Source organism: Conger conger, chromosome 17, assembly GCF_963514075.1.
Source record: "Conger conger chromosome 17, fConCon1.1, whole genome shotgun sequence".
NCBI classification, from domain to species: domain Eukaryota; kingdom Metazoa; phylum Chordata; class Actinopteri; order Anguilliformes; family Congridae; genus Conger; species Conger conger.
Genome location: NC_083776.1, coordinates 10,049,071 through 10,074,511, shown reverse-complemented (window position 1 = coordinate 10,074,511; position 25,441 = coordinate 10,049,071). Strand labels below are relative to the sequence as shown.

The 25,441-nt window shown below is 41.9% G+C and overlaps 1 protein-coding gene and 1 long non-coding RNA gene across 2 annotated transcripts in view; one reads left to right on the top strand and one right to left on the bottom strand.

Moving 5' to 3' along the window:
* Positions 1–25,441, top strand: part of LOC133116437 (tubulin alpha-8 chain-like) — a 247,914-nt gene that overhangs the window by 199,096 nt on the left and 23,377 nt on the right. The window lies entirely within an intron of this gene.
* LOC133117088 (uncharacterized) lies at positions 17,583–21,631 on the bottom strand. Its single transcript, XR_009705926.1, has 4 exons — positions 21,315–21,631; positions 18,859–18,906; positions 18,541–18,647; positions 17,583–17,867 (listed from the first exon to the last, which is right to left on the bottom strand). It is a non-coding gene; the product is annotated as an uncharacterized LOC133117088 (long non-coding RNA).

The window sequence follows — 25,441 nt, the reverse complement described above, 5'->3', positions numbered from 1 at the left end:
ACTTGCATATTATTGAAGGCAGTTGTGCTTTGTCTTGGAAGGGGCCACCATCAGAATAATGATTGCTTCTGATTTATCACATTCAGAGCAAGGAATTTCTTCTTAATTAAAAGCAAATTTGACCCAAATAGTTTGTTACGCAGCACAATGCCACTTCTGTGACAGATCCCATTAATCAAATGAAATTAAAACCTCCCAAACTAAATTGGATTGAATTATGAGCCAGTAACAAGGAGTTCACTGAGCCTCACACACCAGTGAAGTGTAAAATTGAACTTCAACTATAATAAAGAACATTATATTTACTTCAAAACGTTACATTTATGAACTTAATAGTGAAACTCCATAACAGAAAGTCTTAGGAAAGTGCTACTTCTGATCAAATACTTTAAGATATGGTTAAAAAAAATAGAATTTTATGCAAATGCCGATTTATGTGTTGGACTGCTTTGAAATGACATGATGTTATGAATGTCCCCACAGTCTGAGATCTGAAAGAGCCCATGTACCTTACAAATAACACACTGTCAAGATCAATATCAATATTCCATAAGAAGGAGGGCTTACGTAACGCCGCAAATTGAAAACACTGCACGTCAACTTGATAAATCTGCCATCCAATCACTATTTAAGTGTAACGCGGTAATTGGTGAGTGGGCCCTGGGGACCAAGTTAAATGGAACGTTCATCATAGTACGGGATAACAGCTCCATAACCGTTTCAAGGCACAGTCATTAAATGTCTTCATATAACAGCGTAAAGGAGTAATGCATCATTACTTCTTTCAAAAGCAGAATGAATCACAATATAGCCCCCATAAGGCCATGTCTTAGAGTGCAACACATACCATTTGACTCAATTTTATCAGTGAAATATTTGCATAGTCATAATCACACATGTAATTAAAGAAGTTCAAAGCTTTAATTGTTTATTGAGGGTTTTGGGTTTTCATTTAAATATAATTTTTAAAAATCACCACTTTTGCAAATGACCAAAACAATTATACAATGGCCATACATGGACATTAATAAACTTTTGTCATTTTCCTCAGACTAAATATTACAGAGTAAAATACCCTTTCTAAATTAAACCATTTCGAATGAAATAATACACATTAATATTTCATAACAACTTTATTACCCTGCATAAATAATGTATAAATGGAAACTTCATCAAAAGCATTTCCAAACACAATATTTTCACATGCGGAATGACGGGCCACCCATTTGAAATCCTCAACACATCTCCAATCCTCTATTGCTTGCAGTGACTGTTCAACAGCACTGCCCTGAGCTACTGCTCTACCCAAGACTGGATTCAGTATGGTTTGTTACGTCAGTTTAAGATGCTCGGTTTGTCCTACTTGCTCACGACACACCAAAGCCACATGACCAGGCCAGGTTTCCCCCCAGGACTTTATATGAGAGGTGTCTGGCTTCCCCTAAACTACCCTGTGCCTCTCCAAAGGTTAATCCGAAAATTAAGGAATTGGCCCTTTTTGAATTGCGTTAAAAAAAGATGAAAAAACAATTACAATTACATTTACAATGTAACAACAACCTGCCATCTTGCAACAACATTTAATTTTGTTATAATTGTGTACTATAATTTTACTTAATTTTGTATAGCCTAATCACTGCATTAGAAGGCAGTGTCTAACATGGGCCTTTGGTCCAGCATACTATCAGAAATGCTATTAGAATGTCAAGGAATTAATTAACTTAATTAAATAGCCTGCTGATAAAGGACAATGTGCTATTCCGTGCCACGTTTACAATTATCAAATGGCCATGTCTAATAATTAATATTCAACAAATAAATAAACAAACAAGTACATGCGACATGGCTCAGGCAGTAATAGCAGTCGTCTGGCAGTCGGAGGGTTGCCGGTTCGATCCCCCACTGTGTCGAAGCGTCCCTGAGCAAGACACCTAACCCCTAATGCTGGTCGGTGCATTGCATGGCAGCCAATCGCCGTTGGTGTGTGTGTGTGTATGAATGGGTGAATGAGAAGCATCAATAGTACAGTAATTTGAATAAAGGTGCTATATAAATGCCAACCATTTACCATTTACATCATATTCAAACTCAACACATGAATTAACAAAAATGACGTAAGCGATTTGATTAGAGTGGCGTTTATTTGATTTAAAAACAGATCTAGCTTTTATCATTCATCAACACATTACAAAATGTAAATCAAAAGCCACACCCATCCATGTATCTGCTATCGATCTGCTTCCCTTTGGAACAAGAAAACGCAGTTCTGCAGTTTTGTGCTGAGCGATATTGAGATTTGTGGCAGGGCTACATTTCCTCGAGTCAGAGGTTGAGCCACTTGGGTGAAAGGACCACATATTTTCCCTGGAGCAAGAAGAAAGCACCTATTGAACAAGCAGGCAGTAGCTCTGAAGTTTGACTGAGCAAAGCGATGAGGAGACTTGCGATAGGTTTATACTGGTTTATAAAGTCAGAGGTTTCAGTGGCTAGACCTATTGCACGTCTCAGTAGCCTAGGTGCTTTCTTACTGCAGTGTTTGCCTTTCGCAAATTTAAATATCACACAGCAGAATGTAAACTGCATGTATTTTCTTCTGGCTACAAGAAAAACATTGAGAGCCGAAACATGCCATGGCTTTTTATTGACGTCTGCATGCTGTCGTGATGAATGATAAATGGAACGATAAATAACAGAAGTGGTGGTGATGAACGATACATGGTGGATCATTTTTTTAATCAAATAAACACCACTTTAATCAAATCGCATGCAGTCTTTCGTCAATTCACGTGCTGACCTTTCATAATATACAACGGGGTTTTCATTATTAGTCATGGTCATTTTATAATTGGAAATTAGGCACTGAACAGGTTCCATGAATGAAAAGCGTTTTATTTTATCAGCAGACATTTCCCCTCTACTGAAGGCCATCGAGCAATCTTTGAAAACAAACATAACAGTGTTTCCATTATTCACATTAGAAACCATGAAATCCAATAAAAAAGCAAGTAATATTATTTCTTAGAAAAGCAAATTAGCATCATTTATAGTATTTGAGGAAAAGTAGAAAGACATTTCACATTACACCGATGAGATTTGCATCACTAACGCGAAATTGAATTATGTGAAATACCGTTGCCAATGTCCCTAGATGGAAATAAATGAAGCTTGGTAAAATTAGCCTCCAGAAAATAATGATCTATTTGACAATGAGAACATACTGAGGAATTTAAGATAATGCGTTCTGGAAATAGGTAGGATTGCACTTTACACCAACAAACAGTGCAGACAATAACAGGCATGTACAGTTCTTGCTCACCAGAAACACCACGGACACTGACCCATATGCTGCTGTACTGCTCTGATGTGTGTACTGCATAATTCTGTGAAGTCTATTAGTCCGGACCAGGCCAGTAGATCCAGAAGACAACATTCGATAAGCTAGTCCAGGGTATAGGAGTGTTCGGTGTTGGCTTGGGTTCTGCATTCCATTGCTCACCAAAAAGCCACAGCTGGTCAACTGGGCGCCCATGGACTACACAACAAAACCACATACAAAAGGCCAAAAGGTCTGATGCCACACTATGTGAGCTTGGCTGTAGTTTTCAACGTGAGAAGAAGCAGCTGGCAACGCCATGGTTGTCTGCACTCTCCTGAATCGGACAGTGGCAGTGATGCACATGAATGGACGCAGCCGATTCCGAAACATTCACCTTAATAGACATGCGTCAACTTTACCATGACAATTTGAAATGGAAAATGTACATAAAGAAACACCATTCTGCAGGTTCAATTACAGAGGTACAGTACGACACCCCTGTGCACAAAGCTACATTTAAATTTTCTTCTCTCCATTTGTCTTGGTAGACTGAGGCAGTTCTGAACAGCATGATTGTGAATCATAAACTCACGAAGCCGCTTCAGGAAATTGGTTGGATCGCTGGCCAAAACAGACGGCGCTGCTCCTCAACCCGAGTCCTCAAATATTGAAAGAGGCAACCTTAAAACCGCAGTGATAGCAAGCGGTCACAGGTGGCCACAGGTGCTGATAGGCACTGACATGTGGTCAGAGTTGACCAGCAGGCTTCATAAACCCATGCCCTAATGACGCTGATGGAGTTGTCTGATATCGACTGCTCATCGCCCAGGACCGACGCTTGGCTCACTGAAGTGAGAGATTGCCTTATTGTGTCCCGTGAAACGGAGGCAGGAAAGCCTGAGGTCACACGTGCTAGTGGCTCGAGCTCACAGGAGAAGATTGGAGGTCACCTCCATCTACTGCCGATGCCACCACTATTTTCATCATTACATTTCAGGCTACATCACGGAGAACACCGCACCCAGGTACATTGCTTTTTTTTATTACCATAGTTAGCCAATTTATTAATCTGGTGTTAAAAAAGAAAAGAAAAGAAGAGAAAAAGTGCCAAGGTAGGTAGTACATGTTACATTTTCATTTTATGTTTCATTTACCACCACCATCTCGTAATATTACCGTAATAGTGTCATAGAGGACTTGGGGCTCATAGTGTACAGAACTGTACCCCTTCTCAGACTGTTTACCGTGCGGACACAGGGTCAGCAAGGTTTGATAAGGGGCCCATATAGCACTATTGCCCCTGCCATTCTACTGCCCCTGTGGATTGCCCCCACAAATACGGAGTTCAAATAGCATTATGTAAACCTTAGGCTTTCTATATACAGTGTAATCATGTTTAGTGTGTTGGAATGCTGATGTCATGGGGAATAAGTCAGTGAGTAGTTGGTGAGCAGTACTAAAGGTTAACTGCATTGGTTAGACATACAGAAATGATGCAAGCAGGATCATCGACGTTACTGTCATTTTATCTTTTTATTTCAGGATTTGGAGGACTTTCTTTGATCTTGGGTATATAGGGGAAAGAGAGGAAATGGTTCCGGGAGACTTGTTAATATGACCTCCTACGCACCTTCCGCATATAGCCATTTCACTACACACATTTGCATCCTTTTATCGTGCTATGGTTGAACACACTGGACAATAACTGGTATACATTTTAACCTAGCACTCCTCTTTGACTCTAAACCACTATATTCCTCTGGTTTTAAGGTCCAAACAAACACATAGAACTTAGCATATCCGCAACCTGTATTCACTCGCCTGTACTTTAGTGTCCCCACAAGATACACAATTGTATCACTGTAGGCTATACAAGCAAAGACATGTCCACATCTTCCAGGAGAGATTGCAATCCATATAGATACACACTACTGCTGGTCACATGCAATCACCTATGTATAACAGTGAGCACATAGGTCAGGTTAAAATATCATTATCATCTAGTTAACTCTCAAACTCAAAGAATTTAGACAGCAGATTCTAACAACGATGTCAGTGCAAAGCTTTACTGGGGATCACTGTAAAGGATTACTAGATACAGAAACACTAACATTTACATCAGCACTGTTCAGACACTGCTTAAACTGCCAAATCTGCAGCCAAACCCTCACTTATTCCCTGTATTTTAGTGCTTAGTTCATTCTTAGAAGCTTGGTTTTTCTATGAGAATGATCCATGTTTCTGAACTACATTTCAGTTAGAGTGAGCTCCTCAGTCACCATATTACAGCAGGATATAGATAGTGCCTATAAATAACTAACATATGTGCAGATAAGCAGCAGCGTTTGATGTTGGCGGTGTGATCTGAAGTAGGGATTATCAAAGCTGCACAGCAAGGAGTGACAGCTGATCAAGAGAGAAATTCCTAAACAGAGACTGGAGTCTTCCTGTGTTCGTCTGTACTGTACGTGCAGTGAGCTCTTCTCCCGCCCATGTGCTTCAGTGATGAGGACTGAAGTCTGGAGGAATCTTCATATTCAGCAGGTAAATTAGAGCTTGCCATTTGATTCTATTCCAGAAAGTACAAGCACAAGGCTTGCTGCAAGCATGATCCCATTGGACAGACCACGTGACGCACCAGTTCGGAGATCAAAGGTAATCGTTTTATTGAAAAACTTTTTTCTAGAGTTACGAAGAACTTTCCCCACAGTTGGAATCCCCAATGATCTCTCAAAGCGCTTTTCATTGCTGTAACGCAACCCATTAAAGTCAGAGCTATCAAACAAGTCCAACAGCTGCGGTTTCTTTTACTCCACATTCCACCAGCAAAGCACCAGCAGGAACTTGCACTCGTGGTGCAGGCAGGCCACAGGTACTCCCATGGGCAACAGACCGAGGATGATGCAAAATGAGCCTGCCAGTTGGAACCCTCCCTGGGTGAGTAATGGTCAGTTATGGTCAAATACGCACCAGCCTGTGGGGCTGCCAGTTAAGATTCAAATTCACAATTTGACTAAATTCTAGAATAAGCCTTAGATGCAGAGATGCGGTGCCTTAGCTGGGTGTGACAGCTGGCAATTAATCCTCAGATTCCAGTCTGCCTGAAGAGCGGTGTCAAGTCACCTGTTGAGCCAAAGAACAATATCCCTGTCGTGTAGCATTTACGTAGCACGTAATTGTGTGCAGCCTCGCCCCCTGCAGGCAGGACAACAACTTGCAGCTGGTGTCTTTATCCTCGGGGAGCTGTGCCCACACTGCCCTGCGATACACAATAAATCAGTCCACTTCTAAACACGTGACCCCATTATCCTGAATCATTATCACATCCAGGTACAGTAACACAATTCATTTCGTTCTGTTAGGGAACAGGAGGGACGAGGGAAATGAAGGTTATTACCTTCGATGCCCCACTGATCCTCCACTTCCATAATTATAATTGTTTTTCATATTATCAGAGCCATGTTGTCAATTTGGTGTTTCAACCAAGGCACCGGCACCGGCACCCTGTTTTACTACATCTGCTGCAGCACAGCTTCATAAAGGTACCCTGTCGTTTGGAAGCAGCAGATCTTCCTCACAGAAGACGCCCACACACCATATATACTCAGCAGGTGACACAATCATCATTGTTGCCTGGGCCAATTTCCAGGGCCTTAAAGAAAAATGATCTTTATATAGCCTCAGGAGCAAATAGACAGCCAAAACTGTATCTCAAAACTGAACTTAATATAACCGCAGATGAGATGTTAGGTTATCAAAATGAAGGAAGCTGCTCATAACCGCTGATCTCTGGCTCCAGAGAACGTCTGGTGTGAAATAAAGAGCATCGCTAATGACAACTGCAGGTGGAGGCCAAATTCACAACAGAAATTACAGAGGTGAACGCGTCAGAACCGAGTGGACTGTTCTTACACAACCACATTTTATGGCCAGGAAATTAAATGAATATTTTGGTAAGATAATTTAATCATGAATAAAAGTGTGCGTCTGTGTGTGAATGCAGCTTGGTTTAAATTGGGTTTTACTGCACAATTAAAAACATAATGTGTGCAGTTTTTTTTTATTTTGGAAATGGTAAATGGCTGGCATTTATATAGCGCCTTTATCCAAAGCAATTGATGCTTCTCATGCGTCCCATTCACACATCAACGCTGATTGGCCGCCATGCAAGGCACCAACCAGCTCGTCAGGAGCATTTGGGGGTTAGGTGTTTTGCTCAGGGACACTTCGACACACCCAGGGCGGGATCGAACCAGCAACCCTCCGACTGCCCTTACCGCCTGAGCTAACATCTCCCCAATCAGGGGAGATGATGAGAGAAAGAAAAGACAACAACAGAGGCCAAGAGCATAGAAATACAGGCACCTCTGTTTCTAAATGGTAAAAGGGAGGCAAAGGGCCAGACAGACAAGAACAATGACGAATCTTCACAGTGACAGAAACAGACATCATTTTTAAAAGAACAAAAAAACAAAAATGTTCTCACATTTTGTCATCAAATACTGTCTGGTTCAGTCCTCAGCTAAATCATCTTTGTGATTAGAGACCCAGGAGGAGATAAAACCACAATAAATATGCAAGTAGCTATTCACATGCTTACTGTAGGGGATATGCACCTGTTATGTATTTTTAATATACTGTAAACTACAAAGCTTCTTTTCACCTCTGCTATTTCACTGCGTTGCTTCTTAAGATCCAGATACCAGATACAGGCACAACACGACTCCATAGTGTCATGCAGTGACAGTTGGTCTTCAGTAATCAGCATCTCGGGAAACACATTTTCTCCCAGAGAACCAGAGGTGGGGGGAGGTGGGTAGATCACATGTAAATCTGCCGTGTTAATTGGGCCCTTGTTCGTGAAAATCTCACGGAAGTCAATCAACATGGTGCTCAAAGCGACAAGCCTCAAGCCTCGCATGTTGGCCTCCAGGGTGAATGGTTTTGCCTTGCTTATTAACAGCGGCAGCAGGTATCTTGGTGAACTCACCCCCAGCCCCCAGCCCCCAGCCCCCACCCACCCTTTTAAGATGCCGATTATGTATAAACCACCCGGGTTCATGAAGAATTAATGCAGAGTGCCCGATGGAAATGAGGAAATCAAGGGTTATTTTGACATGTCATGGAAAAATAACGCCCTCCCAGAAGACTGCTTCATGTTGAATCCCCCTCCGCCGTGTGGAGTGACAGAGGCAGGCTGGATGAAGCTGGAGGATGGAGATCTGAAGGGGCTTCTTCCATTAATGGGCTGGCAGACGCTGAACGCCCCATCCCAGGACGACTGACACCCGCAATTCAGTCGGCGAACCGAATCCTGTGAATTATTCTCTCACATCGCGAGCTCAGTCACGGCACGTTTTCCGCCTTCGCTCCCTGCCACCACAAATCTCCACACTTTTCCCCACCGTTTTACAGTCTCCCGGAGAACTCTAATTAAAAAAATAAATAAAAAAAACGGTCCGGTCTATCTCCAAATCTTTGATTCCAGTGGGTCTGCGATTGTATTTCTGAGTGGTGTAAAATAGTACAAGGGGTTTTACTTGGGGAATGGATTTGAGGCAAATAGGAAAGAAAAAAAAAAAGTGTTTGTCTGGGATAACGATTTAGAGGTGTATAAAGTTTTTTTTTTAGTTTTTTTATTCCATCCCTTGGATAAACAACTTTTATCTCCAGGACAACAGAAGGATTGATTTTCAATTGAGAATGCTGCACTGCTGAGCTCCGCGGGCCAACCTCATGAAGGGGGACCATCAATCCCAGCAGCCCTCGGCCGGGTTGCACGCATTACGCTGATAGACATCTACCTCTCCTCTGAGTTACAGTTAAGACAAGTCACGCCTCAGAAGGGCACTCGGAAACGCACGCGGAGCGGGGCGTAATCCCGTTTTCATTTTCCTCACCGACATCACGGCTTCCAGCGCGCTTCCCGCGGTGAAGAGGACGGGGGGGGAAGCGGGACTTGGCAAAAATACCAGCTGGAGAGACGCAGAGCCGCCGGGGAGGATAATGAGCGCAAACGTGTGAAACACAGGTCGAGTGCTGAGGGTACACCCAGGAAATAATCCAAATAAATACATCCAAGCAAAGGCAAAAGGAAATGTTCAGGTGGGCTATGTATTTTTTTTACGATGAAAATTGCTTGGACAAAGCATCACAGTAACTCACAAAGCACCCCCACACACACTATGCATACCCATATATACCACAGAGAGTGAAGAGTGTGTGAGCGTGTCTGTGCATACGTATATAAGTACATTTGAATTACACTTAATCACTTGAGACCCACATATCATTAGGCAGCCAAACAAATTAACATGCAGTTATAGTGCCCTCCATCATGTTTGGGACAACTGCATTGGTTTATTTGCCCCTGTACAACTTGAGATTTGTAATAAAAAATAAATAAAACAAAAATAAGTGCACATTCAGATTTTAGGGCATTTTTTATACATTTTGGTTTCACCATGTAGAAATTGTATCAGTATATATACATAGGTCCCCCATTTAAGAGCACTATAATGTTTGGGACACTCATCACATCACATCAATGTTATGCAAATGAAAGAACTCATGTTTAGCATTTTGTTGCATATCCATTGCATGTCCTACAAGCAATACGAAAACTCTTTGCATTTGAATGGATCTCAATGGTAATTTGGGGGTGGGACCAGATTCATCTATAAATTACGCTGATATAGTAGGAACACATATGTTGGCTTAATGGCTTTTAGTCATCAAGGATCCAAGGTATCAAATGAGCCTAAAGCCGTCGCGCTGCTGCCAGATCTGCAGTAGATACAAAAATGATTGTTTCTCCTGAATATATATTCCACTCAGTTCAACAGGAACATTTGTCAGGAGAAAAATAATTTACTGTACATATCTATATAAAAATATAAAAAAAGACAACAGTGTGTGTGTGTGTGTGTGTGTGTGTGTGTGTGTGTGTGTGTGTGTGAGAGAGAGAGAGAGAGAGAGAGAGAGAGAGAGAGAGAGCGAGATTGTGGATCAATCACACGGAGATCTCTGGCCCTTCAGGAAGGGCAGAGGAGGGGGCTCTGAACAGGTCCAGCTCCTCTGAAGACAGGGAGCACACAGCGTCATGAACCCGGAGAAGGATGGCTGGACCGAGGGAGACTGACGGGCAGCGCATGGTGATGCCACACGGGCGCAATCAGAACAGAGGCCTCGAGAAAGCCAGGTCTGCTCGAAATAAAATGAAATGTTGCGTCAGTTTAAAAACAAGAAAGCCGAGGAAGAAAACCCCATCTGTCTGATTTTGGAGAAAGAATCAGAACTGTGAAGAGGCTCTGTGTGGAAGGGTAAAGCATGTAGTAGTAGTAGTAGTAGTAGTAGTAGTAGTGTACATAAAGAAAATACATTATGGGTAAAAATATCCACCCCCACTAATAATAATAATAATAATAATAATAAAAATAATAATAATAATAATAATAATAATACTTGTACAATTTGCTCATACTGTGGGGACTGAAGATAAGGTTTTAAAATAAAACCAAGAGCACAGTGACGACTAACCCAACTCCTTCCTGACCGGTGGCCATTCCTTAATGCATTCCACTGAGCTCAGCTCTGCTCTGGACACAAAGGCTCTGCATGAAACCAGCGATAACCCTGGGTGTGGTTGTTCGGGTACACAGGAAGGATGGGAGGAAAGAGGGAGAAGGAACAGCAGAGGGGGAGAATAAAGAGAAGACGCAGGGAGTTCTGGAGGTCCAGACAAAGTTGGTCCAGGAGGGAGATAAGAGAGAGACAGGCAGAGATATGAGAGACTGGTAGTGGAGTGGGGGGGGGAATGAAAGGGAAAGATTCATTCATCTTCATGTTCATCCACTGCAGAAGAACTGATTGGGGAAACAGCAGGGAGGAGGAGAGGAGAGATTCCTGGGAGCGGATGTGAAACCCGGCACCGTTCTGCTTTCCTCCTTCCTCCAGGCTCCACCGGCGGGCGCAGAACAGCGTGGCGGCAGGAGCGGGAGCGGGAGCGGGAGCAGGAGAGCAGTAAATAACACACCCAGTCATGCTCAGGCACTCCGTCATGCAGAGGCCCAGCGCGACCACATTCCGAGACATCAGGTCACCTAGCGTCGCTATGCAAAGGACACAGGGCAGAGCTTTTAATCACCTCTACGGCCAAACAGTCAGTCCCTGGGGCGGGAGGAACGAAAACAAGACACAGCAGGGGCTCGCTTCCACAAAAACACGGATCTAATAAACGCGGGAAATTACACTTTCAAAGTCAGCATTGTGAACACCGCTAGTCTGGCGTATACGGAGATGTGTAAACTCCAGAATGATGAAGTAATCTAGTGTGACAGAAAGCCTCATAGATTGTTATAGCAAGCAAGGCTATTGGAACAATTTGGAAAACAACTGTTTAAAGACAAAAGTGCATAAAATGACTAATTCCTTGAAGTTTAAAATGGCGCTGATGAGTTTTTTAGCGACTGCTCTTCTCATTCTAATGACTTTATTGAACAGATGTGAGCTTGGTGAATTTAAGAGCTTTACTTGTGTACAGCACATTAAAAAAACTGTGTAACATCATCTGGCAAATGAAACATGGTTTGAAAAGCACTTAAAAAAGCCAAACCAAAAGCCCTTCTGGTTCAATTATGGGAGCAAAAAGACATTAAGAGAATAGTGTTCAGCGGCTGCGATACATTAAGTTATCGATTTCTCCTGCGGAAAAAGAGGAAAAATTTCAGTCTAGGCCCGGGTAAAATGATCAAGCCATCGATAAGTGAAATGACTTTCTGGAGAACCCTTGAGCTCCAAAGAACACATGAAGTTCAAACACGCGGCAAAAAGAGAGACACCAATAAGAATCAGAGTGTGTGTGTGAGTGGGTGTGTGTGTGTGTGAGAGAGAGAGACAGAGAGAGAGACAGACACTTCTGTACTCGGTCCATCACCAATGATAAAGTGATGAGTGAATATATTTGTTCTGTAAAGCGGCACCGGTGATTAAAGACAACGACCTTGAGCAGGTTCTGGGTGGATAATGCAGCTGTGAGCTAATGCACACTGCCAAGCAGAGCCAGGGTTTTTATCCTGTCAGGAGGAGACGGAAGGTACCGGAAGCTCCGTGTCACCCCGCGGTGCTCCGCTCCGTCCGCGTCGGGCCAGCTATCGTTACAAACGACCCGGCGCTGCAGAGAATCGGCACTGCCGCGAGATGGAACGGGGTCCGGAAGGCTGGAATGTCTGAGCACGGCCTGGAGACTGTGCCGGAAAAAATCCCATATTGCACCCTGCCTTAGAATTCATCCAATCCCACAGTTCCGCCACATCCTTCATTTATTTATTTCTTTTATTTTCTTTTGACGGATTAACTTGACCTGTGGGCAGCATGCATTTTCGAATCCGCTAGTTATTGCTTCCCATCTCATTTGTGGAGAGGGAAGGGTGTTTCTGGACAGATTCCAAATATGACCCTTCCACAATGCACCTGGATTACTGCACACGACAGGGTGCCAGGCACACATGACAGAATATGCCTATTGAAAAAGAAATTAATCAAGACTGGCTTTCATATTTGCCCACGAATGCATATAATTAATTCTATTTCATGTGTGGGCAATAAAATATATTTATAGCCCGCGAAATTTTCTGCAATGCCTGTTCTAAAATATAGCTTAGGAATGTCATTACATCTAAAGATTAATATATTTACAATATGCTGTAAAATCTTGTTAAAAATGTGTTCCTCACATTCAGATTTCTTTGAAATGCATCTTTTGTATATGGAAAAGTGACATCACTATGATAGCCATTTTCAATTAATACAAGCTGTTGTCAGAGCTAGCTTGAAGTACATTTTGCATCGTTAACCACTGCAATAACAAAAGTAGGTGAAATAAAGTGACCATTTCCCACCTTTTCATTTGGGACCTGGGTGGAGATGCAGCTCTATCAAAGTGCATCAGCGAAGTCCATTACGCCCAAAGGCACGCATCGGTCTCTGCTAACGAGGCAATAAAAGCGTTTAAAAGGCATTAAATGCGGATTGGGTTCCCTTGCAGCTCATTAGTTAAAAGCCGTGTCAAACATGGGGGCCGAGCCCATTTAGAATTAGAGCCGATTACATTGGGCCTGATAAGAGCTTATAGGCCTCCACTGGACACTTTCCACCACATCCCATTTGGCATGCACTTTTCACAAAGCGTAGGGGTGGCGACCTCAATGTGGGGGTCAAATTCCCCACAGAAACTCGCTCTCTGTGTCAGACCACTGACTCATCCTGGCTACACAATCCCTTGCGTTCCCTGCAAACCTTTAAAACACCATTTAAAGCATCTCCGAAACGGGGAAATCTATTCTCTGGATACCGATTTGTAAAAAGTTGATGTGCTCGTGTTTTTTTGGAATGGGTATGGTGGTTTCAAGCACTGAAATTGTATCCCTAAATGTATTCACGCTTTTTTTTATTAAATCCTGCAAGACAGGTGTGTGAATTGCGCACAGCTTTTTAAATCCCCTCCGTGATAAACTCAAAGGGCCGAGGCTCGGAGGCATTACCTCTGCGTAAAACATATTGCATCATTTCTCTTTCGGTAGGAGTGCGCCCTTGTGTATTTGAACAGAATCGCAGAATTAAAGCGCTGAAAGATACAGTCAAATTCCTGAAGGACCAATTACTTATCGACTGTGATAAGTCAGAGAGGAAAGCTGTACCGTACTGCCGTGCTACCACTAGCTAAAGCTATACTGCAAGTGGATTTCAGAAACTTATGTTTGCAAATACAGAAATCTAAGACACTAAGTGCACCAATTAAGCGGGGGATTTTAATTTTAAACTGAGCCATAATTAATTCATTAGAACTAACAAGCACCCTCCAGCAACTGGATTTTACATGGGGTGAGTTAATTAGGCACAGAGCAAAGTTGTAGATGATGGTGAACTGAGTTTTTTTTTTAACTCAGGATTCCCCACCAATCAATCCCTCCTTGGAGTGAAGCTTTCTTGCAAAATCACAAGGTGTAGATATAGGACATTTGGGTGCTATCAATATATGGAAGGAGGGTCAGCAAACATTCTATATTGAAGAAACAAAGAAGAAATGCTTGGCTTGTTTTAGAACTAAAACTCTGAGGAGGAAGGGTCATTAATGGAAACATTCCACCATCCTCCTACTAAGTTCCAGCAGGGAGACGTTCAGGTCATTTCAATGTTATTCTCCCCTGTCCACGGATTCCAAAATCAATTAATCAAACAAAGGGGTAACCACAGCAGAGCTACAGGGGTTGTTCCCTCAGTAACCAAAAAGGCATCAGCAATCTCAGGAAAGGTCACTCACCTGCCTCCTCTCTGTGGTTTCAGCGATTCATCCTCATCTTTTCCCTCGTCCCTGCCGCCAACCGTGTGCGGCGCCCTGCCCTGCCCTCCAAGTAAACGTGCAGCCGCGCCCTCCTCCAGACCTCCGCAAGCAGGGCCAGGCCTGGCCCAAGGTGAGCTCCGCACCGAAACCTGCTTCACAAGCGACTCGGTCCCGATTACATCAGTCCCAACACCACCCAATAAAACGACTCCATTCTGAACTCTGCCTGGTTGCAGCTTGATTAAGAAAACACAATGTTTACCATCAGTCAGATTGCCTCTGTGCACAGCCTGTCCTGGTGTTTTTTTTCCCATCTCTGACCACTGATTCGACAGGGAACTGCTTATCATAGAACAGTGTAATTCCAGTAAAAGGAATAATGGGATTAGAAATAATTCACAACATTAAAATCTTATCGAAGTTTAAAGGGAAGTGGCTCTGTAGCTGGGCTCTGTAGATGGGCTTGCTCATTTTGGAAAGCCTCTTTCAGTGTTGGTAACCAAAATATATTTCCCCCAAAAGATCAGCTCATTCTGAATTACCAGTTATCTGCACACACCAAGCAGCTCCAACCCAGTTTAGGGTACTTCAGAAAGTACACTACATCAAAACAACTGAACTCAGTTGAAAGCAGTTAAGGTGATGCATTATTTTTTCATTTAGGGAAGCTACTGCCAGACGCCCTTTGTTTTGACTTCTAGTCTCAACGAGGAGAATGTCCTGGAGACTCTGCAAACAGTGCTGACTTCACAGATATTGCTGAAAGAACCCCTTTTTGTAGGGTCCCACTAAAGCAATTTATCATACAAAAAGATAATCACAATCACACCGTGAGGGCTACCAGGAGACTGCACAGTGCCTTAAGGAGTACAGCATTGTACACTGAACTTAATGAGCAAACAGTTGTTGCAGTAGCTACAGTATATTTCCATTAGCCGCAACTTAAACCACCCTAGAATGACTAGTCCCAGTTTTGTGCCATGTTCCCAATGGAAATATAGGTTTGAATCACAACTGGTCTGGCTGCTAGAGTACAAACACGTTTCACTCTCGACTGGCGGACTTGGGAGCAAGGATGCAGTAAGTGGTGGTTATGGGCATGTTCCCTAGTCTAGAAGAGATGGCCTGGTTGTCTGAGCCCTCCCAAATCAGCAGAGGACTCTGCTGTGAGGAGAGCGGCCTATAAACTCAATGTTCAAAACTGGGAAAAAAATAAAAGTAAAGGTTAGTTTAAGAACAGACCAAAGCACCTCTCATGCAGAAAGATGAAGTTAAAACAAAAAGGAGAAATTTTACCAGCTGCTTTAAATCCCTTGCACAAAAGGATTTAACTGCTGAGTATGGTCAACATCAGTTCAAATACCACTGGCACCCCCCAGAGAAATCTCAGTCAGTCAGTTCCACTCCCATCAGACGAGCCACTGCAATTCTGGGAGAGGAGCTCTGCCCTCTCCACTCTGGGCATGCCCTGCTCCCAACAGTGAGCCACTTTCAGGTACCTCATTGCAACACCAACCGGAGGGAAAAACAGGCTTGTTGCAGAAGCAGTCAGACTTTTAAATAGTCTTCCCCAATTTTAACATCATTTAAAATCTGCGTTTTTAACCACTCTATGACATGTCTGATGTTGTACTAATCTACCACTACCGAATGTTGCCTTTGCAGTGTTCTTGTTTTTTCATGATACATTTTTCAAATGTTTTTCCTCTTAAAATTGCCCAGTTAAACTGCTGAAGTTTAAATGCATTGACACCAATAACTATGTAACAGAAAGGTTATCTATGTTAAAGCCAAAGCACGAGGCGATGACCCTGGGGAGTGCCAATGCCGGTCATATGGTATCGGGGAATGAGATCGGTTATTGTGACACAGCCCTTCCAAAAACTAGGAGTAATTTTAGGGGTAATTGTAGCCAGGGGTCATTAACAAAGGGGGCACATCTTCATGCTTACACTGAATTGGGCCACTCCCAGTACAATGCCTTAGAACATTACTGGGAAAACCATCTAATTGGTGGTCAAATCCAATAAAGAAATGCACAGACTACATTATCATATTGTGTCATGTATTGTGAACAATGTTTAGGTTTTCCATGCATCTTTTCTTTGCCAGTTAAATTATCATTAAGCTGTTTATCCAATCATCTATCCCACTGATCAGATCATCTCCAATAATTCCTCACAGATGCCTAGTTATTCAACTACACACTGAACTGAACTCACTCCAATAGTCAGAGCCCTACAGATCTCTCTTTTCAAATCCTCAACCCTATTTCATGAAATAATTTGTTTTTTCTCTTTATTCCTTTTCAAATGTCATCTCACGTCTGTATCTATTTTTTGCACTTTGTACTTTTTTTAAATAAAAACAGCGGGGAGTGGTAGTCCATCTGGCAGTAAGGTGGTGGATGCTGGGTAGCATGGTTCTGCTGTGTGTGGGATTCACAGTAGGGGCTTCCAACAAAATTGAAGTGAGGAGAAAAGTTTATTTAGTTGTGCGAAGAGCTCTCTAGTCTGGTGTACCTGTGTGTTTAAATGGTTTTATTTTTGTCTGCATGCATACATCAAGTTGAGCTTCTGGTATGAAAGTTTTTGTTGTGGTTTATATTACTTCCCTGTGTGAAGTGTATTTAAATTATTCAGCGTTACCATTTTAATTGCCAGATTCTTGTTCCTGTAAATTTATTCAATTTTAGCTCCTATATTGAGAATTTAGTAGTCGTTGTCGCTGTGTGTGGGAAACAAAGTACACATTCTAATATTGGTTGTGCTTTGCATCTACTCCGTAATTGTGTTCAGTCATTTCTAATGGATTAAATTCACCTGACCCATGAAATTAAATTAGCAGCTTTCCTGAGGAATATTTACCAAATAAAAGCTATGCATTTTCTGGAAATGCATAAAGCACAGAGCCTGCACATCAAGACAAATTAAGATATGAAACCGCACGCATAGTGATTCTGTAGTCTCACAGACGCCCTCGCCTTCATGAGATAAACACAGGTCCGCCTTTTGAACATACATTTTAAAAGGCCTTTTTACTGCTCTTGAAAAAACTGGTCACATGTTGTCTGCACATCTTTTGCATCTCTCTCTCCCTCCCTCCCCCTCTTCGCTCGTTATTTCTTTTGTCAGGGCTCCGTTTGCCTCTCTGGATTAGGCCTCTATTAGAAGTGATTTGTTTTTCATCTCTGTTGTGAAGTGTTTCGGCCTGTGGGGACAATGTGAGGCAGAGGTTCAATCAAGACAAACGAGCAAGAAAACAAACCCGGAATTAAGCGCCCTAAAGGGGGCTTTTGCACTGATAACCATTTCATACTAAACAAGAGTGAAAAAAAAAAAAAAAAGAATCAGGTCAAGTCCTTGGCATAACAGTCCATGCTGGTTATACAGAACTACCATTTAAAAATAAGTAAAATAAATTAAAATTAACTTGAATTTGTTCTTTTGATATTGTGGAACGTTTGCCTACATGCCCCTCATTTCAGGAACAAAAACAGAGAGTAATTCTTCCTTGGACAAGTTTGTCATTAAGAAGAGCCCTACTGCTCTAGAAAGATCAGAGTTTAGTTTCATCTCTGCAAAAGGAGCTCAGTCCAGAATTTCCCCATCTCTCATTAAAGCACTGGTAGGCCTAATGTAAGACCCAGTGAGAGAAGAAACTACTCCAAACTCATTAGTTGAGTCAAGTGGCCAAGAGATTCAGCTGCCCTGCCACTGGACTAACAAACTTGGAAGCATGTTCTGTTGAGCATTAAATTCATTGGGTGATTCCACAAAGGCGAGTGGGTATGGCTATCCTGGCTATCTCTGAGGTAAAACAGCACAAAGCATCTCTACAACAGACACTGACCTGCCATGCAAAACAAAGGCATACATCTTACCCAGAATGGTCTCCCAGTTTTTGGACATTTCTGATTGCAAAGTGTAGCCCAATGTACTGGGCTTAATGTAGCTTGAATGCAAGGTGCCCTCTGGAATAGTGGATACCCTAGGTAGATATGAAAAAAAAAAAAAAAAAAAAAAAGCCATGGAAAAAAAATATGTCTGTCGGAGAGCAATATAACCTTTAGTTGAGGTATTGGAAATGTGTTCAAATAAATATTTTTCTTTAAAACAAGTGTTACAATTATTGGCGCCGATAGAAATCCGGAGACTCTACGGTCTAATAGTCTGAGATTTCATGCCATTTCTTCACCCACCTCAACGATCCTTAGAGGAGAAGACTGCCAATTCACAGGTGCCAATAACTGTAATACAAATCTTTTTCAGAATATTAATTACTTGATAAATTATGTTCAACATCAATTAAGATATTTGTATGATCAATGGCATCACGATAAGACAATTCTCATATCACAAAACATTTGATGAAACAATAAAGTGATATTTTACCCAGCATTTTTGTTCATATTGAGGGTGCCAATAATTCTCAAGTTTATTCTGGTGCCAATATTTCTGTTCTTTTCAGAGTGAAATAAATCTTTTCTTTTTTCTTTTACCACAGCCATTTTGAACCGCCACTATTAGGAGATTCATTTCACAGTAATAATCATTATACTCAATAATGAGCTCCATTATATAAATTCTATTACCGCATTAAGGCAGTTTACATTGTACCATCTAGCACTCAGACATCTCATTTTCCGTCGAAAGATCCTTCTGCTGCTTGATGAAGGAACACCCTAATCAGAGCAGTTATATTGATGTTATTGTTTCTTAAATTATTCTTCTTAAATTTATTTATTTGGCAGCCTCCTTCATCACAGGCAATTTCACAGAAATAAACACAAGTGTAAAGAACAAAATCCAATTTAAAAACAAATAACGAAACACAAATTGTGAAGAGTCGAATAGTCATCAAACCCGCAATTACCATGGCAACACCACTGCTACGGCACGTGTAATTCCCCGTCAGGTGATCCTCGGAGTCACACAGGTCCACACACAAATCAAAGTGGGGGAACCGGGGTTCAGTTCAGTCAGAGCCATGTCAATGAGAGGGAGGGTAGTGTGACACTCATTCACCACTAGGGGACAAACAATGAGAATGTGCAGGACCAAGGGACCAGAGCAAAGGACAGAGAACTGTATTGGACTCCAGGTCCTATGTATGAGAATAAAAAAGGGTTGATGTTTTTAAGCAGATAGCCTTTAAAATGTCTATATTTGAAATGCCTTATTTAATATAAATAAAAATCATTTCAAATAGTCAGGCTATTTTTGCCTCATCCAGCACACAGGCTCAAACTACATCTCCACTGTAGTTCCCTCACACTTGGACTGCAGTGGAGAGCAAACGAAAGGAAACAGGGCTGACAAAGTTCCCTTCACTCCACCTCTTCTTTTCAGGTTTTCTTGTTTCGTTTAGAGGAAATGGAGAGATGGAGTAATGGTGCTACAGTGAGCTATAGCAGGTAGCGCACAGAAGCAATGGGAGTCCCAAATATTCGATTAAAATAAATCTTTTAAATAAACAATTCAAGCGAGCACTGCAGGAACCAGATGAAGAGAATCTCACTAACTCTTCTCTCCGTTTGCTTTCACTCCATTTCTCTCTCTTTGCAGGGCTCCCCTGTTGACCCCTCCAGGATTCCAGTGACAGTGAAAGTAAGGTCAGGGATGAACATCCCCATTTTTTGAGGGAAGGGTATTTTGTATGCGGTTGGATAATTTGCTGGTCTGTTCAGCAGAAAGGGTCACTGTCATTTTACCGTTGTAGTAGGTCAAGGAGGGCAGACCAGATACTGAGCACATTACCGCCTTTGAAGGTTGGTTCACTACAGAGCCAGCAAGAGAGGACCTGATCAGAGGTCCATCCAGCACTCCACACGATCTGTGTATTCAATATGAGGGTGAAGAGCAATGAAGTGACTAATGCCTGAAACAAAATGGCCACTTTGGTCTAGAGAGACCAAATAATGGAATTTATATGATCTACAGCCAACAGCTCAGAGGATGGCAGTCAAATAGATATTACATACAATTAGAAAATCTACACAAGATAATGGCAAGGCTAAGTTATGGTCACTGGACTTAAGTGTACTTTACTCAAGTCAGGGAGGAAACACAAGTCAGTTGTCTACATTGTGACACCAGAATCAAAGGTGAAGTTGATAAAGTGCTGATTTGCTGTACACGTTACAGCTAAGGAAAGAGAGAGAGAGTGTGTGAGTGTGTGTGTGTGTGTGTGTGTGTGTGTGTGTGTGTGTGTGTGTGTGTTGTGGAGGTTCTGGAAGGATGAATGAAGTGTGGAAATTAATTTTGAAATGTGCATATTCGATTGCCCAAGGAGGGTGAATTATGATTTCCAGATATATACTACAAACAGTTTTATGTGGTATGATTAGTTGATGTATTATTATTCATTTATTTTTTATCATTAAACATATTGTATTTGCATTAGTTAGCGGAGATTCAATGGATATCTTAAAGCAACCTTTGATATCACCAATTGATGTCATGTCAGCGACGTAACAGTTTAGCTGTGAAAACGTGAAATACAATAAGACACAAAAAAAGGTAAACAGCTTTTTTTTTTCCTTGAACACGTCTTCCTTTAATTGCTTTAACTTTGATGGGGGTGGTCGTGTATCATGCAACTAATGTTAGTTAGTAGCCTACCACAGCTGCGTAGTGTCAGTTCTAGATCACTCACCAACCCATCTGTCCAACTGGCCAAAATGATCTTGAGAAACAAATCGTGCCGATCTCCGTTAATTCTCCTCCGCTTTTCTCCGTTGTTTTTATAGGTTAAAATCGCATGGGTGTTGTTATCCATGGAAATAATTGATTGCATATTCGCCGTCATCCGTTTCCACTGTGCGTTTCCTCTTTCTCGTGCTGATTCGGACGCGTCATATCTCAATCTAGCGATTACCTTAGCCTACTCAACAGAAACCTGCTCCTGGCCATCAACTGTCCAACGTTTTCACTGCAACTATATCAAAGCACACCTTATTCAACAGTTAGATATCTAATTTTCACAGCTGGTTAATGACCTGGCACAACTGAGCCCAGCAGTACTTAAAAGCATCAATTAAAACAAGAAACAATCATGAAATCTAATTCCTACTCTGTCTTATATTAGCCCATTTCACTTTGCAATACTCAGGTCACATTCTAAATTTGAAACATTTAAACCGCTGTGCTTTCGCTACTGGGGCCCTGGAGTATGCCATTGGCGAATTGGTCCTATCAAAGGGGACAGGCTAAACTTCTTCTTTGAATGTAAACATTCCCTTTTGGTCTGATTAACCTCCCAGAGGAGTAATCTACTGTATATAATGGGGGCAACAAATTGCATGTTCTGTGGGTCTTGCTGTTTAGCAAAATACCAAACATCTTGAGGCACGTTTATCTATATTAATGTAGTCAAATATTGGAGAGTTAGATAATTAAGGGTGGGAAGGAAATAAAAATAAAATGTCCCAAGGGCATTTCAGTACATTGTTCCCATATTCTTGCTTCAGAAGCTCTGTTTGATGGCAATGCAAGCCAGGCCTTTCTTTCAACACAGTTAGCCTATTGGCTGTCTGTCCATGAACAATGCCTAGCAATTCAGCTTTTACTTATTGAGTGTGGGATGCATTTACTGAGGCCTGGTTGGCAAAAAGACAGCAAAATGTAAAACGTGCAAATTGGAAGATTTTGGATGCTGCGAAGTAAAACAAAACAAAACAAAACCATATGATTAAAAAATAACAATAATTTAATAGTCAATCTCACCGCAATGCATTCAAATTCCCTAATATCACATGCTAGCGGCTCACTGCCACGATGATAAATCTGTTCTGTCCTTCAGTGCCGTCTCACGACACGCCGAGCCTTGCTTGTACCTGCTTGTGCAAACAATGCAATTGGAAAATTACTCAGTTAAGTGGCACTGCTCAAATTGATTTTCTACCTCCTTGCCCCTTCCAGTCTACATTCCTCCCATGTTTAATTCTGAAGACAACTTCTTTTTCCCTCCAGTGAAAACCTATTACCTGAGCACGATGCATAACCACCTTTTCTCCATTTAAATAAGGGCTCTGTTTGCAGGCTTGTTCTGCTCGGACACCGCAGTCTCCAGATGCCGAGGGAGGGACCTGGCTGCCTAGCCAATACAAATGCCTATAGAACATTTGCAGGTATAATTGGAACCATTAAACTCCTCTCGGGGGCATTCGAGGCCCCCAAAGAGGGCCCCATGGAGAGAGATAAGGGAAATGGCTTTCCTGATCCTGGTCCCATCGTTACTCCACAGACCCACATAAAACTGTCCCTGGAATAAGCCTCTTCCTCAGCGATCCTTTTCGAAGCACTCCCTGGTTCATCATATTCAATTTCCACTTTCACACGCTTTATTGTTGCCATTTATCTCTCGTGGACGGCTGGGCTCAGCATTTTTTGGAAAGAAATGGCGCCAGATGAAAAAGAGGTTTTCCCATTTTCAACAGCCATGCTGTCCATGTAGAGGGAACGGCTCTTTCACTGGCTCTTTATTCGAAGCCTGCCAAGTTACTGGATCCTTAAGACCTAAAATGCTGAAAAAAGAGCACAGCCCATTTTTAGTTAAAATGTACACTTTATTAGGTATTTATTCGACTTCTTTTTTTAGACCTATTAAGTCTTCTGCTGCTGTAGCCTATCCACTTAAGAGGTTTGACGCATTGTGTGTTTAGAGATGCTCTGGGCGGCACGGTGGTGCAGTGGGTAGCTCTGTTGCCCCACAGCACGAAGGTCCTGGGCTAGAGCCCCACCCGGGCCTTTCTGTGTGGAGTTGGCATGTTCTCCCACAGTCCAAAGACATGCAGGTTAGGTTATTTGGAGAGTATAAATTGCCCGATGGTGCACCCCTGCTGTTGCCCTTGACCAAGGCACCAGCCTCAGAACTGGAGTTGGTCCCTGGGCGCTGTACTATTGCTACCCACTTCTAAGTAACTAGGATGGGTTACAGAGGACAAATTGAATTGCCTTTCAGTTTATTTCTTTAACTTCTTTAAATTTCAATGGCAATAAAGTTGAATCTATTCTAATCTTCCGCCTACTACTGTTGTAATGTGTACTTATTTTCGTTACTATCACCTTCCTGTCAGCTTTGACCAGTCTGGCCATTCTCCTCTGACCTCTCTCATTAACAACGTGTTTTTTCCTGCAGAACTGCTACTCACTAGATGTTTTTAGTTTTTTGCACCATTCTCTGCAAACTCTAGAGACTGTTGTGCCCAGGAGATCAGCCGTTGCTGAGATACTCAAACCACCCTGTCTGGCACCAACAATCATCCCACAGTCAAAGTCACTTTGATCACATTTCTTCCCCATTCTGACATTTGGTCTAACCTCTTGACCATGTCGACATGCTTTTATGCATTTAGTTGCTGCCACACGATTAGCTGATTAGATATTTGAATTAACAAACTGGTGTGCAGGACTACCCAATAACGTGCTTACTAACTATATATTCCCTTTTGGATTCACAGTCATCAGTAATTGTTAACGGCCAAACTGAAAATATAGGCCATGATTGGTAGTTAATCTCTATTTACCTTGTATATCTGTGGTCATGCTGTGGAGTTTGGTGAGTCTGCTGTCAGCATTTCACTGATTAAGGCAGTATAGTGAAATGCTCAATCCTTTAGCCTCATCATAAAAACAGAGGCAATCTTTCCCGCATGTAATTACATAAATTCTATGAATGGTAAATTATGTTAGTATTAGACATAGCAGCAGCATCAACAGTAGCACCAGTATTACATCTGTGCTAGTAGCATTAGTTACAGTAGTAGTAGTAGCTGTAGTATAGCAGTAGCATTCATTATCTTTGTTTAAATAGTAGGCTGATAGTAGTCATTTTAACCCACTAGTATTAGTAGTGCTAGGATAAGAACCACTAATATACCACAGCACTCTCTTCCTTGGCAGGCCCTACAATAATGTATCTACACTAGATTTCCACACATTAGTATAAATGAACACTCAATGTAATATACAAATACAAATAATATGAATTTGCATGAAACTGAAGTAAGATGCATAAACACCAGGATGAATGCGGTCTGCTGCAGAAAATGGGCTCACTCCAAGTATCGACCATTAACTGCATGAATGCAAGAAAGTTCAATTCAGAGGTTTGACTGAAACAAGGCACAGACTCACACTTACGCACACCAATAAATGTTTAAAAGGAAGATTTCCATTCTGCTCCCAGAAGACCCTGAAAGATCGCATGTTGTGCAGTCCTCATGCTGGCAGCCTTTTTATCCCATCATTCTGAGCGGATTATTGTGCGTCTGTATGTGTGTGCGTCTGCATGCGCATGTGTGTGCTTGGAAGGGTTAGACCACTGAGACAATGAAGTCTAGGCAAATTCAAAAACTTCTCCAAAGAAAGTTTGCCCAGAAATACAGTTTCCATTATTAAATACATTTATTTTTTTGAGTGGATAAAAGTTCCACCTTCTTTAAATGAAATAACACAAAAGTCATCTCATGAACATAATTGTTTTCCTCTCTGCTCCGTGGAATCAGCTGTAAATTGAAAGAGAAGTGGAAATAAAAGCGAAATGGGGCAGAAGAGAACCGGAGCATTCTCTAGCAGAAAGCCCTTTATACTTCCAGGCACGGTAAATTGAGCTAAAGATTCAAAAGAACGAGATGTGCTTTTCTGAAGAAGGTACAACCTGAATGCGCAAGATTTCCCAGCTCGACCAGCTGTCCACCTCGGAGTTATAGGAGAACAATGTTTTACAGAGACATTCGCACAAGACAAGCACAGAGGAAACAAAGAGGAAACAAAGTGGGG